Genomic DNA, 9,289 nt, shown 5'->3' on the forward strand with positions numbered 1-9,289 from the left:
AAGAGCCAAAGAAACTGGTACACCTGCCTAATATCATCTAGGACCCCCGACAACAGGCAGAAGTGCCGCAACACAACGTGGCATTGACTTCACTAATGTCTGAAATACTACTGCAGAGAACTGACGCCATGAATCCTGCAGGGCTGTCCACAAATCCGTAAGAATACGAGGGGGTGGAGATCTCTTCCGAACAGCACGATGCAAGGCATTCCAGATACGCTCAATAATGTTCATGTTCGGGGAGTTTGGTAGCCAGTGGAAGTGTTTAAAGTCGGAAGAGTGTTCCCGGGGCCACTCTGTAGCAACTCTGGACGTGTAGGGTATCGCATTGTCTTGCTGGAATTGTCAAAGTCCGTCGGAATGAAAAATGGACACGAATGGATGCAGGTGAACAGACAGGACGCTTACGTACGTGTCACCTGTCAGAGTCATATCTAGACCTATCGAGGACCCCGTATCACTCCAACTGCGCACGCCCCACACCACTACAGAGTGTCCACCAGCTTGAACACTCCCCTGCTGACATGTAGGATCCATGGATTCATGAAGTTCTTTCCACATCCGTACACGTCCAACCACTCGGTGCAATCTGAAACGAGACTCGTCCGATCAAGCAACATGTTTCCAGTCATCAAGAGTCCAATGCCTTTGTTGAAGGACCCAGGTGAGGCGTAAAGCTTTGTGTCGTGCAGTCATCAAGGTACACGAGTGGGCCTTGGGCTCCGAAAGTGCATGCCGATGACGTTTCGTTGAATGGTTCGCACGCTGACACTTGCTGATGGCCCAGCACTGAAATCTGCGGAAGGGTTGCACTTCCGTCACGTTGAACGATTGTCTTCAGTCGTCGTTGGTACCGTACTTGCAGGATATTTTTTGTCGGTCGCAGCGAAGTCGGAGATTTTGTTTTACTGAATTCCTGCTATTCACCAAGGCTAAATGTACGGAAACGCCCCGACTTCATCGTTACCTCGGAGATGCTGCGTCCCATCACTCGTGCGACTGCTGTAACACCACGTTCAAACTCACTTAAATCTTGGTAACCTGCCATTATAGCAGCAGTAACAAATCTAATAACTCTACCAGACACTCGTCTTATATAGGCTTTGCCATCGCAGTGCCGTATTCTGCTTGCTACATATCTCTGTATTTGAATAAATGTCCGAAAGAACCGACACCACGTATGTAAAATAAAACAACAACGACCGGAAGTTTGTCGGGTAAGTGAACGTGTTTGGGTGTGCCTAGTAGTGGGCAACCTAAGTCTACTTCACAGACGTTATTTATTTATTTCGTCAGCATTTACAACGTAAATATTAAAAAGAAGATTACATCGTAAAATAAGATATTTTCTGTGTTAGGTAACACGTGAATTTACACAGTGAGATTCATTTTTAAAATTCATTCAGTACAGTTGTCGGAGAGTTTATGTACGTCCCAAAGGTCAGCACTAAAGCCATGCACAGTGCACTTAGTCAGTCATGGTCATCGATTGGTTGAGTCCATACTCGCACTGACGGAGCGTTCGATTGACTCCATCATGTCATCAGCTCTCCATATCGGTCCTCACACACTTATGGTAGTCCATGTTCTTCTCAGAAAGTTAAAGGCGCCCTGACGCTGTATTTCGATCGTCAACCATGCTTCTATTCTTGATTTTGCAAATACTCCACAGTATCTTCCATTCCTGGATCATAGGGAAACACCAGTTCATGTATTGCCATAGAGGTGACCTGGATTTTAAGTGGTTTTTGCTGTCAAGTCCCGGTATATAGGAAGATTTGGGTTTGACAGAATTTTACAACAGATTCTGAAGAACAACTGATTTCGTCGGATTTCATGTGATATTAGTTAGTACGGGTGGCCAATCAATACTTGCAGGTCTAAACTTACAGATGTTATTCTCATTGTTTCTCTTAGCTGAGTATCTGTTTTTGAAACTTCTCGCCTATATAGGCCCACAATATGTGGCCACTCTGTGGACCAATGCCAAGGCTGAAGTTCGCTAGATATTTGCATGGCACCACCAAGCTTGTTGCAATGAGCTTGGAAAGTGTTGTAGATTTCAGTTCTTGTTTTTCACCATATGTTTTATATGCGGTTTGTGCATTTGAGTCAGATCAAGGTTATCGTCATGTTCCATGATCTGGTTATCCATGAAGATGTTCAAATTTCTTTTCGCTTATCTATCATTAAGATGCACATTTAAACTCACTTTATTGTCTGGATTGGGTTGTTGATATCATTTAGTGCAATATGGATGCGGCAGGTTTAGGTTTTCTTCCAGCAGCTGTCTGAAATTTCTGTCTTTGTCATAGCTACAAAATAATTTCGAAGATAGGTTATGAAAGTAAATCTTTCGGAGGAAGTAGAGCAGAAATTTTTTGATTATTTACCGATGATAGAGGCAGGGTTTTCGGGAATTTGATGAGAAAAAGGACTGGAGAATAAAAGAGCGTCTAAAGTTTAATTTATGTTTTCTTTTCCACCATAGTGCTAGTTCACAGTTACTAGTCTACTGGACTTACGTAGATTGAAGCTCATTCCTGCCTTCTGAACGTTAGCAGAAATTAAAACATATAGCCTTTATATTTTATTATTACAATTTTTTATTATTTGTAGTATCACTGCTACTTACAGTACCACATGTTCACTGTCTTGCAGTAGTAATGTTATTGTAGTACAGTTTTTATCTTAGCAAATTAATATCATTACTGTGTTTCTATCGTTTAACATTCAAATTTTACGGAGTAAACGCAACAGTAAATACGGATGCAACTTAACCAGAAGTGGATAGGAAATCAAGATTTACCCTGTTTTCAGTGTACAATTTAAACGATTACTTTTAGATACTTTAATATGTATATTCTTTAGTCTAGCAGATATTAGCTAAGACAAGTCAGTTTTAATGCACACACTTTTGCACACTCTTCGCTTTATTACCATACCTCCACAAACCTGCCCTACCGACCTATCTTTATCTGGAAGCATCCAATACTAGTCTGATCTTATTATCAGGTTGCTTTCCTCAGCAGGCTTTCAGGGTTGTACATTGTTAAGGAGCGGTGCTGAAGAACAGGTTTCTGCCCGGGCTGGTGTAGCTATGATACAAGCAAAATGAAAGGAAAGCGTTACATATTATACTCTTCACAATATAAAATTGATGACTGCACGATTGAAAATAGCCGGCTGGTGTGGCCGAGCGGTTCTAGGCGCTACAGTCTGGAACGCGCGACCGCTACGGTCGCAGGTTCGAATCCTGCCTCGGGCATGGATGTGTGTGATGTCCTTCGGTTAGTTAGGTTTAAGTAGTTCTAAGCTCTAGGGGACTGATGACCTCAGAGCCATTTTGATTCAAAATAGACAGAGGTCACTTATCTGTGACTGGAGCTCACTTCCCTGAAGAACGAAAAGTACAGGTCTCTGAACATAACGAAAAGCTGCAGCCTGTATATGACGAAATAAGTAAAAGAGAATAGATTAACATATATGTGGATTGAAAAGCAGCGTACTTAATAACTCAATTAAAGATTTTGTGGGAAGATACGCAGAATATACTGGAAATGCGCTTACAAATATATCAAAGTACCTAACACGTTCTTCCGAAAGAAAGATGAGGGGGTTAACACAGGAACTAGGCGAGTCGTAGATTATGTTGTAATGGATCAGAGGTCTACTTGCTCAGTGAAGACGCTAAAATTTTCACAGCATGCGCAATGCTTGGTGTGGAAGACATTTTAAGGGTTCATCGCCTGCATGAAAACAAATGTAAAAGTAAGATTGTTAAAGGATAATTCAGCTTCAGATATCTAGATATTTATCAATGACGACTGAATTATTATTTAACAAATAACCTACACAAACTGATATTAAGTTATAATGGAAAAACAACAAAGACTGTGTGAATAAAGCAACTGATAAAGTGGTAGAAAAGAAATGTAAATGTCAAAATGGAAAATGACTTAAAGTTTGGAATGAAGAAAGTGAAGAAATACAGCGTACAGCAAAAATCTTGTCCACGTTTGAAAAAGGGGAGCGTAGCAAAATTTAAAATTATAGAGATACCAGCATCTTAAAAACTGCCTAAAAATATATTTCACTAGTATTAAAACACAGATTCGACATCATTACGAAAGTGTTAATTCCAGAAGAACAAAAGGTCTTCACAGGACGAAACTCCCACACCTATAATATATTTACTGTGTGACAAGTAATACAGAAAATGTGAGTATTCAATTTACTTAACTACCTGGCTTTTAGAGATTTGGGAAAATATATCTAAGGGTATACAGGGAGAGTCCGTGGAAAATTATGATAAAAAGTGGATACCAAAATCACTTAACTAGTGTCCAGAATCAGTACAGGGGAACTTATTTACACCTGTACCTGACGTCGCGATTATACAGAGAAAAATATTTTAGTAAACCGAGGTGTAAGACAAGAATGCATTTTCCGCCTACTTTTTTAAATTTTTAATGATTTATGCCGCACGGAAATGGAGAGAAGGAGATGCTTAAGGAAATCATTTAAACAAGAATATATGTGGTAACGTACTATTACATATTGACGACATTGTAGTATTGGAAAATTTGGGAGACGAATGCAGCTTTTAAACTGGATTAGACAATAATATATTTTTAAGATGGCAGAAAAAAAGCTAAGGCATGGCGTTCCATGATGAATAATGGATATGGAATAAAATTGTAGTTTAAGATCTGATTCTGGAACAAGTTGGACATTTCAATTACCTAGATCTAGGGAGCATTGATATTTTCAGAGAAGATAAAGATGTAAACATTAAATTACAGAAATATCAGAGTATATGTAGCGCTATAATCAGAACATTAAAAACTAAACGAAGAGACACAAAAGTTAAATTTTACAAGATGATGGATGTAACTGTTTTACTGTATGCTAATGAAACACGGGTATGAAGCCATATTCATGTGGCTGAAATGAAATGTTTAATGCAGTCAAACGTTGGATTATCTTAGACAGGATTCCTAATGAATTCATTAACAAACGCTGAATTTTTTGTTGTAAATGATAAAACAGAAGGACGTAAACAAACTTGAAGGAACATGTAGAACGAATGGAAGCAATAAGAATTCCAAAGATAACATTATAATACAAACTCAAAAGAAAGTGAGACCCAGGACGGACACATAAGAGAAGAAACTGAGGTCGGAACATGTCGTTAGGGCAAATCAGTGTACGGCAGAAGAAAAAGAAGAAACAGGTCAGAGATATTAAGGTATAAATAGCTTCGTTTCATCCTAACTAATCATTGGTCACTGTGGACGTTTGCACATTGACACAAAAAAGTCGCAGCACCAAGAAGGAATTGTGCGACATAAACGAAAGTTGGTAGGCATGTTTCTACATCTGGAAGAAGATGTTTATTAAAATTTCACGCCAGACGCATAAGAGTGACGCTAATAGCATCACCATGAGGAGGATACTCTGGCTTGCTTTAACTACAAGCTATAACGGCGTGAGCGTTAGTTAACTTAGAGAGTGGACGTGGTGATGTTAGTCAGGAATGCCTTTAGACGACAAAGATGCCACATAAGCACCACACTGAGCCTGAACGACGTCGTGTAACATGGCTACAGGCAGCCGGATGTTCCTTCTGCGATACTGCAGAATGTAGCCACTGTACGTGACTGCTGGCAGCGGTGGTCACGGGAACGCGCAGTCGCAAGAAGACCGGGTTCCGGACGGCCACGTGACACTACCGTCAGGGAGACAGTCGAATTCGGCATATGGCTCTGGCGCATTGTATTGCATCTGCAGCAGCAATTTCTGCAGCGGTTGACACCACAGTGACACGGCATACGGTTACAAATGGTTACGCTAAGGACATATCCGAGCCACACTCCTTGTAGTGTGCATTCCACTGAACCCCAAATCACAGCCATTAGCGATTTCAGTGGTGTCAAGCGAAAGCCCATCCGAGGGCAGGATGAAGGGCTGATTAGTTTGATGATGAAAGCTGGTTCTGCCTCAGTGTCAGTGATGGACGTGTGTCTAGAAAGAGGCCAGTTGAGGATCTGCAACCAACCTGTCTGCGTGCTGGACAAACTGGACTTAAACTTGGAGTTATGGTTGGGAGTGCGATTTTGTACGACGACAGGAGCACTCTTCTAGTTATCACACCCATCGTGAGTGCAAATTTGTACGTCAGTCTAGTAATTCGACCTGTTGTGCCGCCATTCATGGGCGTAATTCCACTGCGGTCGGCCTGTACCATTGGGTCTTTCGAGATCTGTTCTGACGGAGGAGTGCGAAAGGTACCCCTGCTACGCACCCTACTATGTATTGTAGAAGGTAGCTGTAGGTGTAAGCGATGAGTGACGGTTGCTCTTGCGGTATTTGCGGCAAATGGCAAGTGGATCCTAATGTGCACTAGTTGTCAGACAAGATGATATAAATTCCGCCTAGTACTTCAGTTTTGATGTCATCTTCGGTCATTTGTCACTAGAACTCAGCGTGATCTCCTAGTTTTGTGAGTCGAGTTTATAACGTAGGGGATTAGGTAAACAAGCACATTGCGAATGTTTGCGATTGCTCTGTAATACTGACGACTGCAGAGTTCTTAAGGGGAGTACGTACATCCTATACCTACAGTGTTAAATTTGCAATATTGGTAACCAATTACCTCAGAACATTTGACAGAGATCTGAAATTTTCCCGAAGTATAATTTCACTGCTTTTCTGATTACTGAACCAGAATCACAATATACAGACAGTTAATTAGTTAATTATGATTTTTTTAAAATTATGTTAATTTTTTAAAATGTACTTTTGCTTCTGTGAGTAAAAAACCATTATAGGCAGAAATGTTTTGGTTGTTCAGCAGCATCAGTATACCGTGAGGTAAGGTAGGCAGTCGAGCAGCGGTCATGTACCAAATAGTTCCATCTTGTGAATTCGATTTTACATAGCTGATGGAATAGAATGGCCACGAGAGCAGTTCTTTTTTATTTTTTGTGACAATGATTTTATATCAGCTGGTCTACCTCATGTATCGGTATATCCAAATGGTTTATAAATGTTAAGCTACATTCCGATCCGATGATAGCACCTTTAGTGTGTTGAAACCGGTTATCCAGTAAACAGTATTTAAGCGATCTTTGCTTTTGAATTATTTCTGAAACAGAGTGATCGCCCCACAACACACTATGTGTTCACTGCATTATATCTAGTAGTTTGTGAGATAATGGAGCAAATTTTATTTAAAAAAGAGTCATTTTCAGGAAGCAATCGATCGAATCTTTACGGATTTTAGAACAAAAGTAACAGCCGTATGTTACAAAAAGACTTAGTGAAACGTTGCTGACAATTAGATATATTAGGAGGAGTCGACGATGAATTCACAAGGTATAACGAAGATGGACGCTCTAAAAGCAGTTGGGATCTTAAAAAGAAGTCGTACGAAAAGACTGATTGACTGAAAACAAAAGCAATGTATTTTATGCCAGAAAATAGTAAAATCTTAGTCGATAAGTTTAAGTCAAAGAAAAAAAATTCAAGAGACAGGTAAGGGATTAGCGCATCTATAGATTAGCTAACTTTGCTTAGTTTTTTCAGTGGTGGGTTAATACATTTCGCGTAATAGTTAGTTGGGCACTATGTCTCTTCCAAGAGAAGAAATATATTGTACAATCTGTAACTGTTTATATGTTCCAGGTGGACTACTAGTGAGATATCGAAGGGAAAGAGAGGAATTGATGCGTGAACACCTTCTCCTCCTGTACAGTCTCACAGCTAATCTGACGTTCGCACTTCAGGACTACAGCGACGTCGGCTTTGCTTAAGTACACCGAGCGTTGACTGCAGAGACGACTTCTGGCATCGCTCATCTCAGAGTGTTTGTTTAGAGGCCGCTTGTCTCGCTTCGGTGGCCATGGTGGCAGGACATTGATCGTGGGAAGCGGCCGTGGTGCTCTGTGCTCCACTTTCTGCCGACGTCCAGAGATCGGCTCGGTCATGTGTGTCTCCATACCTTTGTGGTTTCAAAATTATACTTTCCTCCTTTCACCAATGTATCATTCTGTGGTTAATTCACTGTGGCTGTCAAAATAACCACTAATGAAATATTTAATCTGTGTACATCACCCACCCAAAGGTTTCTGAAATATATCGAAACAACTAAACCCCACGCATCTCATGAAAATTTTCCGTAGAAACCAATTCAATCTTTCCTAGCGGCAGTGAAACGAGTTACAGAGGAAGACGTTATTGGTAAGAAGCAATCGCCATTCGTCACATGTTTGTCTCAGTACTTGTGTGTGTGTGTGTGTGTGTAATCAGCAGTTACTCTATGTACTAATTACGCGGATGTTTGCTGCTACCTACTATTTATTTCAGTGCCTGATGGAAAATTTGTCTCGTAAGAAAATTATCACGGAAACGCACCGGCGAGTCTTGTGTTGAAGCGGTGTAAATATAACATGTTGATGGTAATAATTTCTAGAGGTAATGACTCGGCAGTACTGAAACTCTCATCTGAAAAGTTTCTCATACATGTTATGCAGTGGATAACATAGCTCTTCTTACGATTTCATGTTACTTCTCGAGATGACTTACCTTTGAAAAGAATACAGTAACTGGAAAACTTTTCAATTTACATTCAAAAACAATAATTGTGCAGCCGGCCGCTGTGGCCGAGTGGTTCTAGGCGCTTCACTCCGGAACCGCGCTGCTGCTACGGTTACAGTTTCGAATCCTGCCTCGGGCATGGATGTGTGTGATGTCCTTAGGTTAGTTAGGTTTAAGTAGTTCTAAGACTAGGCGACTGATGACCTCAGATGTTAAGTCCCATATTGCTTAGAGCCATTTAAACCGTCTTAATAATTGTGCTGAGACCACCGCGACTTGTTAATGTCCCCTGGCCATTATAAAACGCGAGGCACTGTTATTAATGGATCATATGATTACTACGGACAGCAATAAAAGCACTGCCACGAGTTCTCATGTCGGCCACAAAGTAGGTAAAGAGTTCGCGAGGTGGGGCGTTCCAATCCCCTACCAGCGCGGATGGCGACTACTGCATTCTCATTGGTGCAAGTGGACCTGCTGAGATATGTCCAACCAACGCATCCTACACGTGGTGGATGGCATTTATGTCGCGGGAGGGGGCAGAATACTCCATTCTTCAAATATCCTCCCATTCCATGAGCGCCTCCACTGTTCGATTGTCTTCCATAAAAGTGAAGCGATATGCTTAGTTAGCAGGAGACAAGGGCTGCTGGAATTGAAGGATTTAACACTAGCCTGGGATTATATA

The 9,289-nt window shown here is 41.0% G+C and overlaps 1 protein-coding gene across 1 annotated transcript in view; it reads left to right on the plus strand.

Moving 5' to 3' along the window:
* Positions 1–8,156, plus strand: part of LOC124795482 (fibrillin-3-like) — a 152,147-nt gene extending 143,991 nt beyond the window's left edge. The window contains exon 6 of the mRNA XM_047259527.1: positions 7,690–8,156. The gene's annotated coding sequence lies outside the window, so the exon portion shown is untranslated. The remainder of the gene's footprint in view (positions 1–7,689) is intronic.
* Positions 8,157–9,289: the final 1,133 nt, after the last annotated feature.

The sequence above is a fragment of the Schistocerca piceifrons genome, chromosome 1 (assembly GCF_021461385.2).
Source record: "Schistocerca piceifrons isolate TAMUIC-IGC-003096 chromosome 1, iqSchPice1.1, whole genome shotgun sequence".
Taxonomy (NCBI): Eukaryota; Metazoa; Arthropoda; class Insecta; order Orthoptera; family Acrididae; genus Schistocerca; species Schistocerca piceifrons.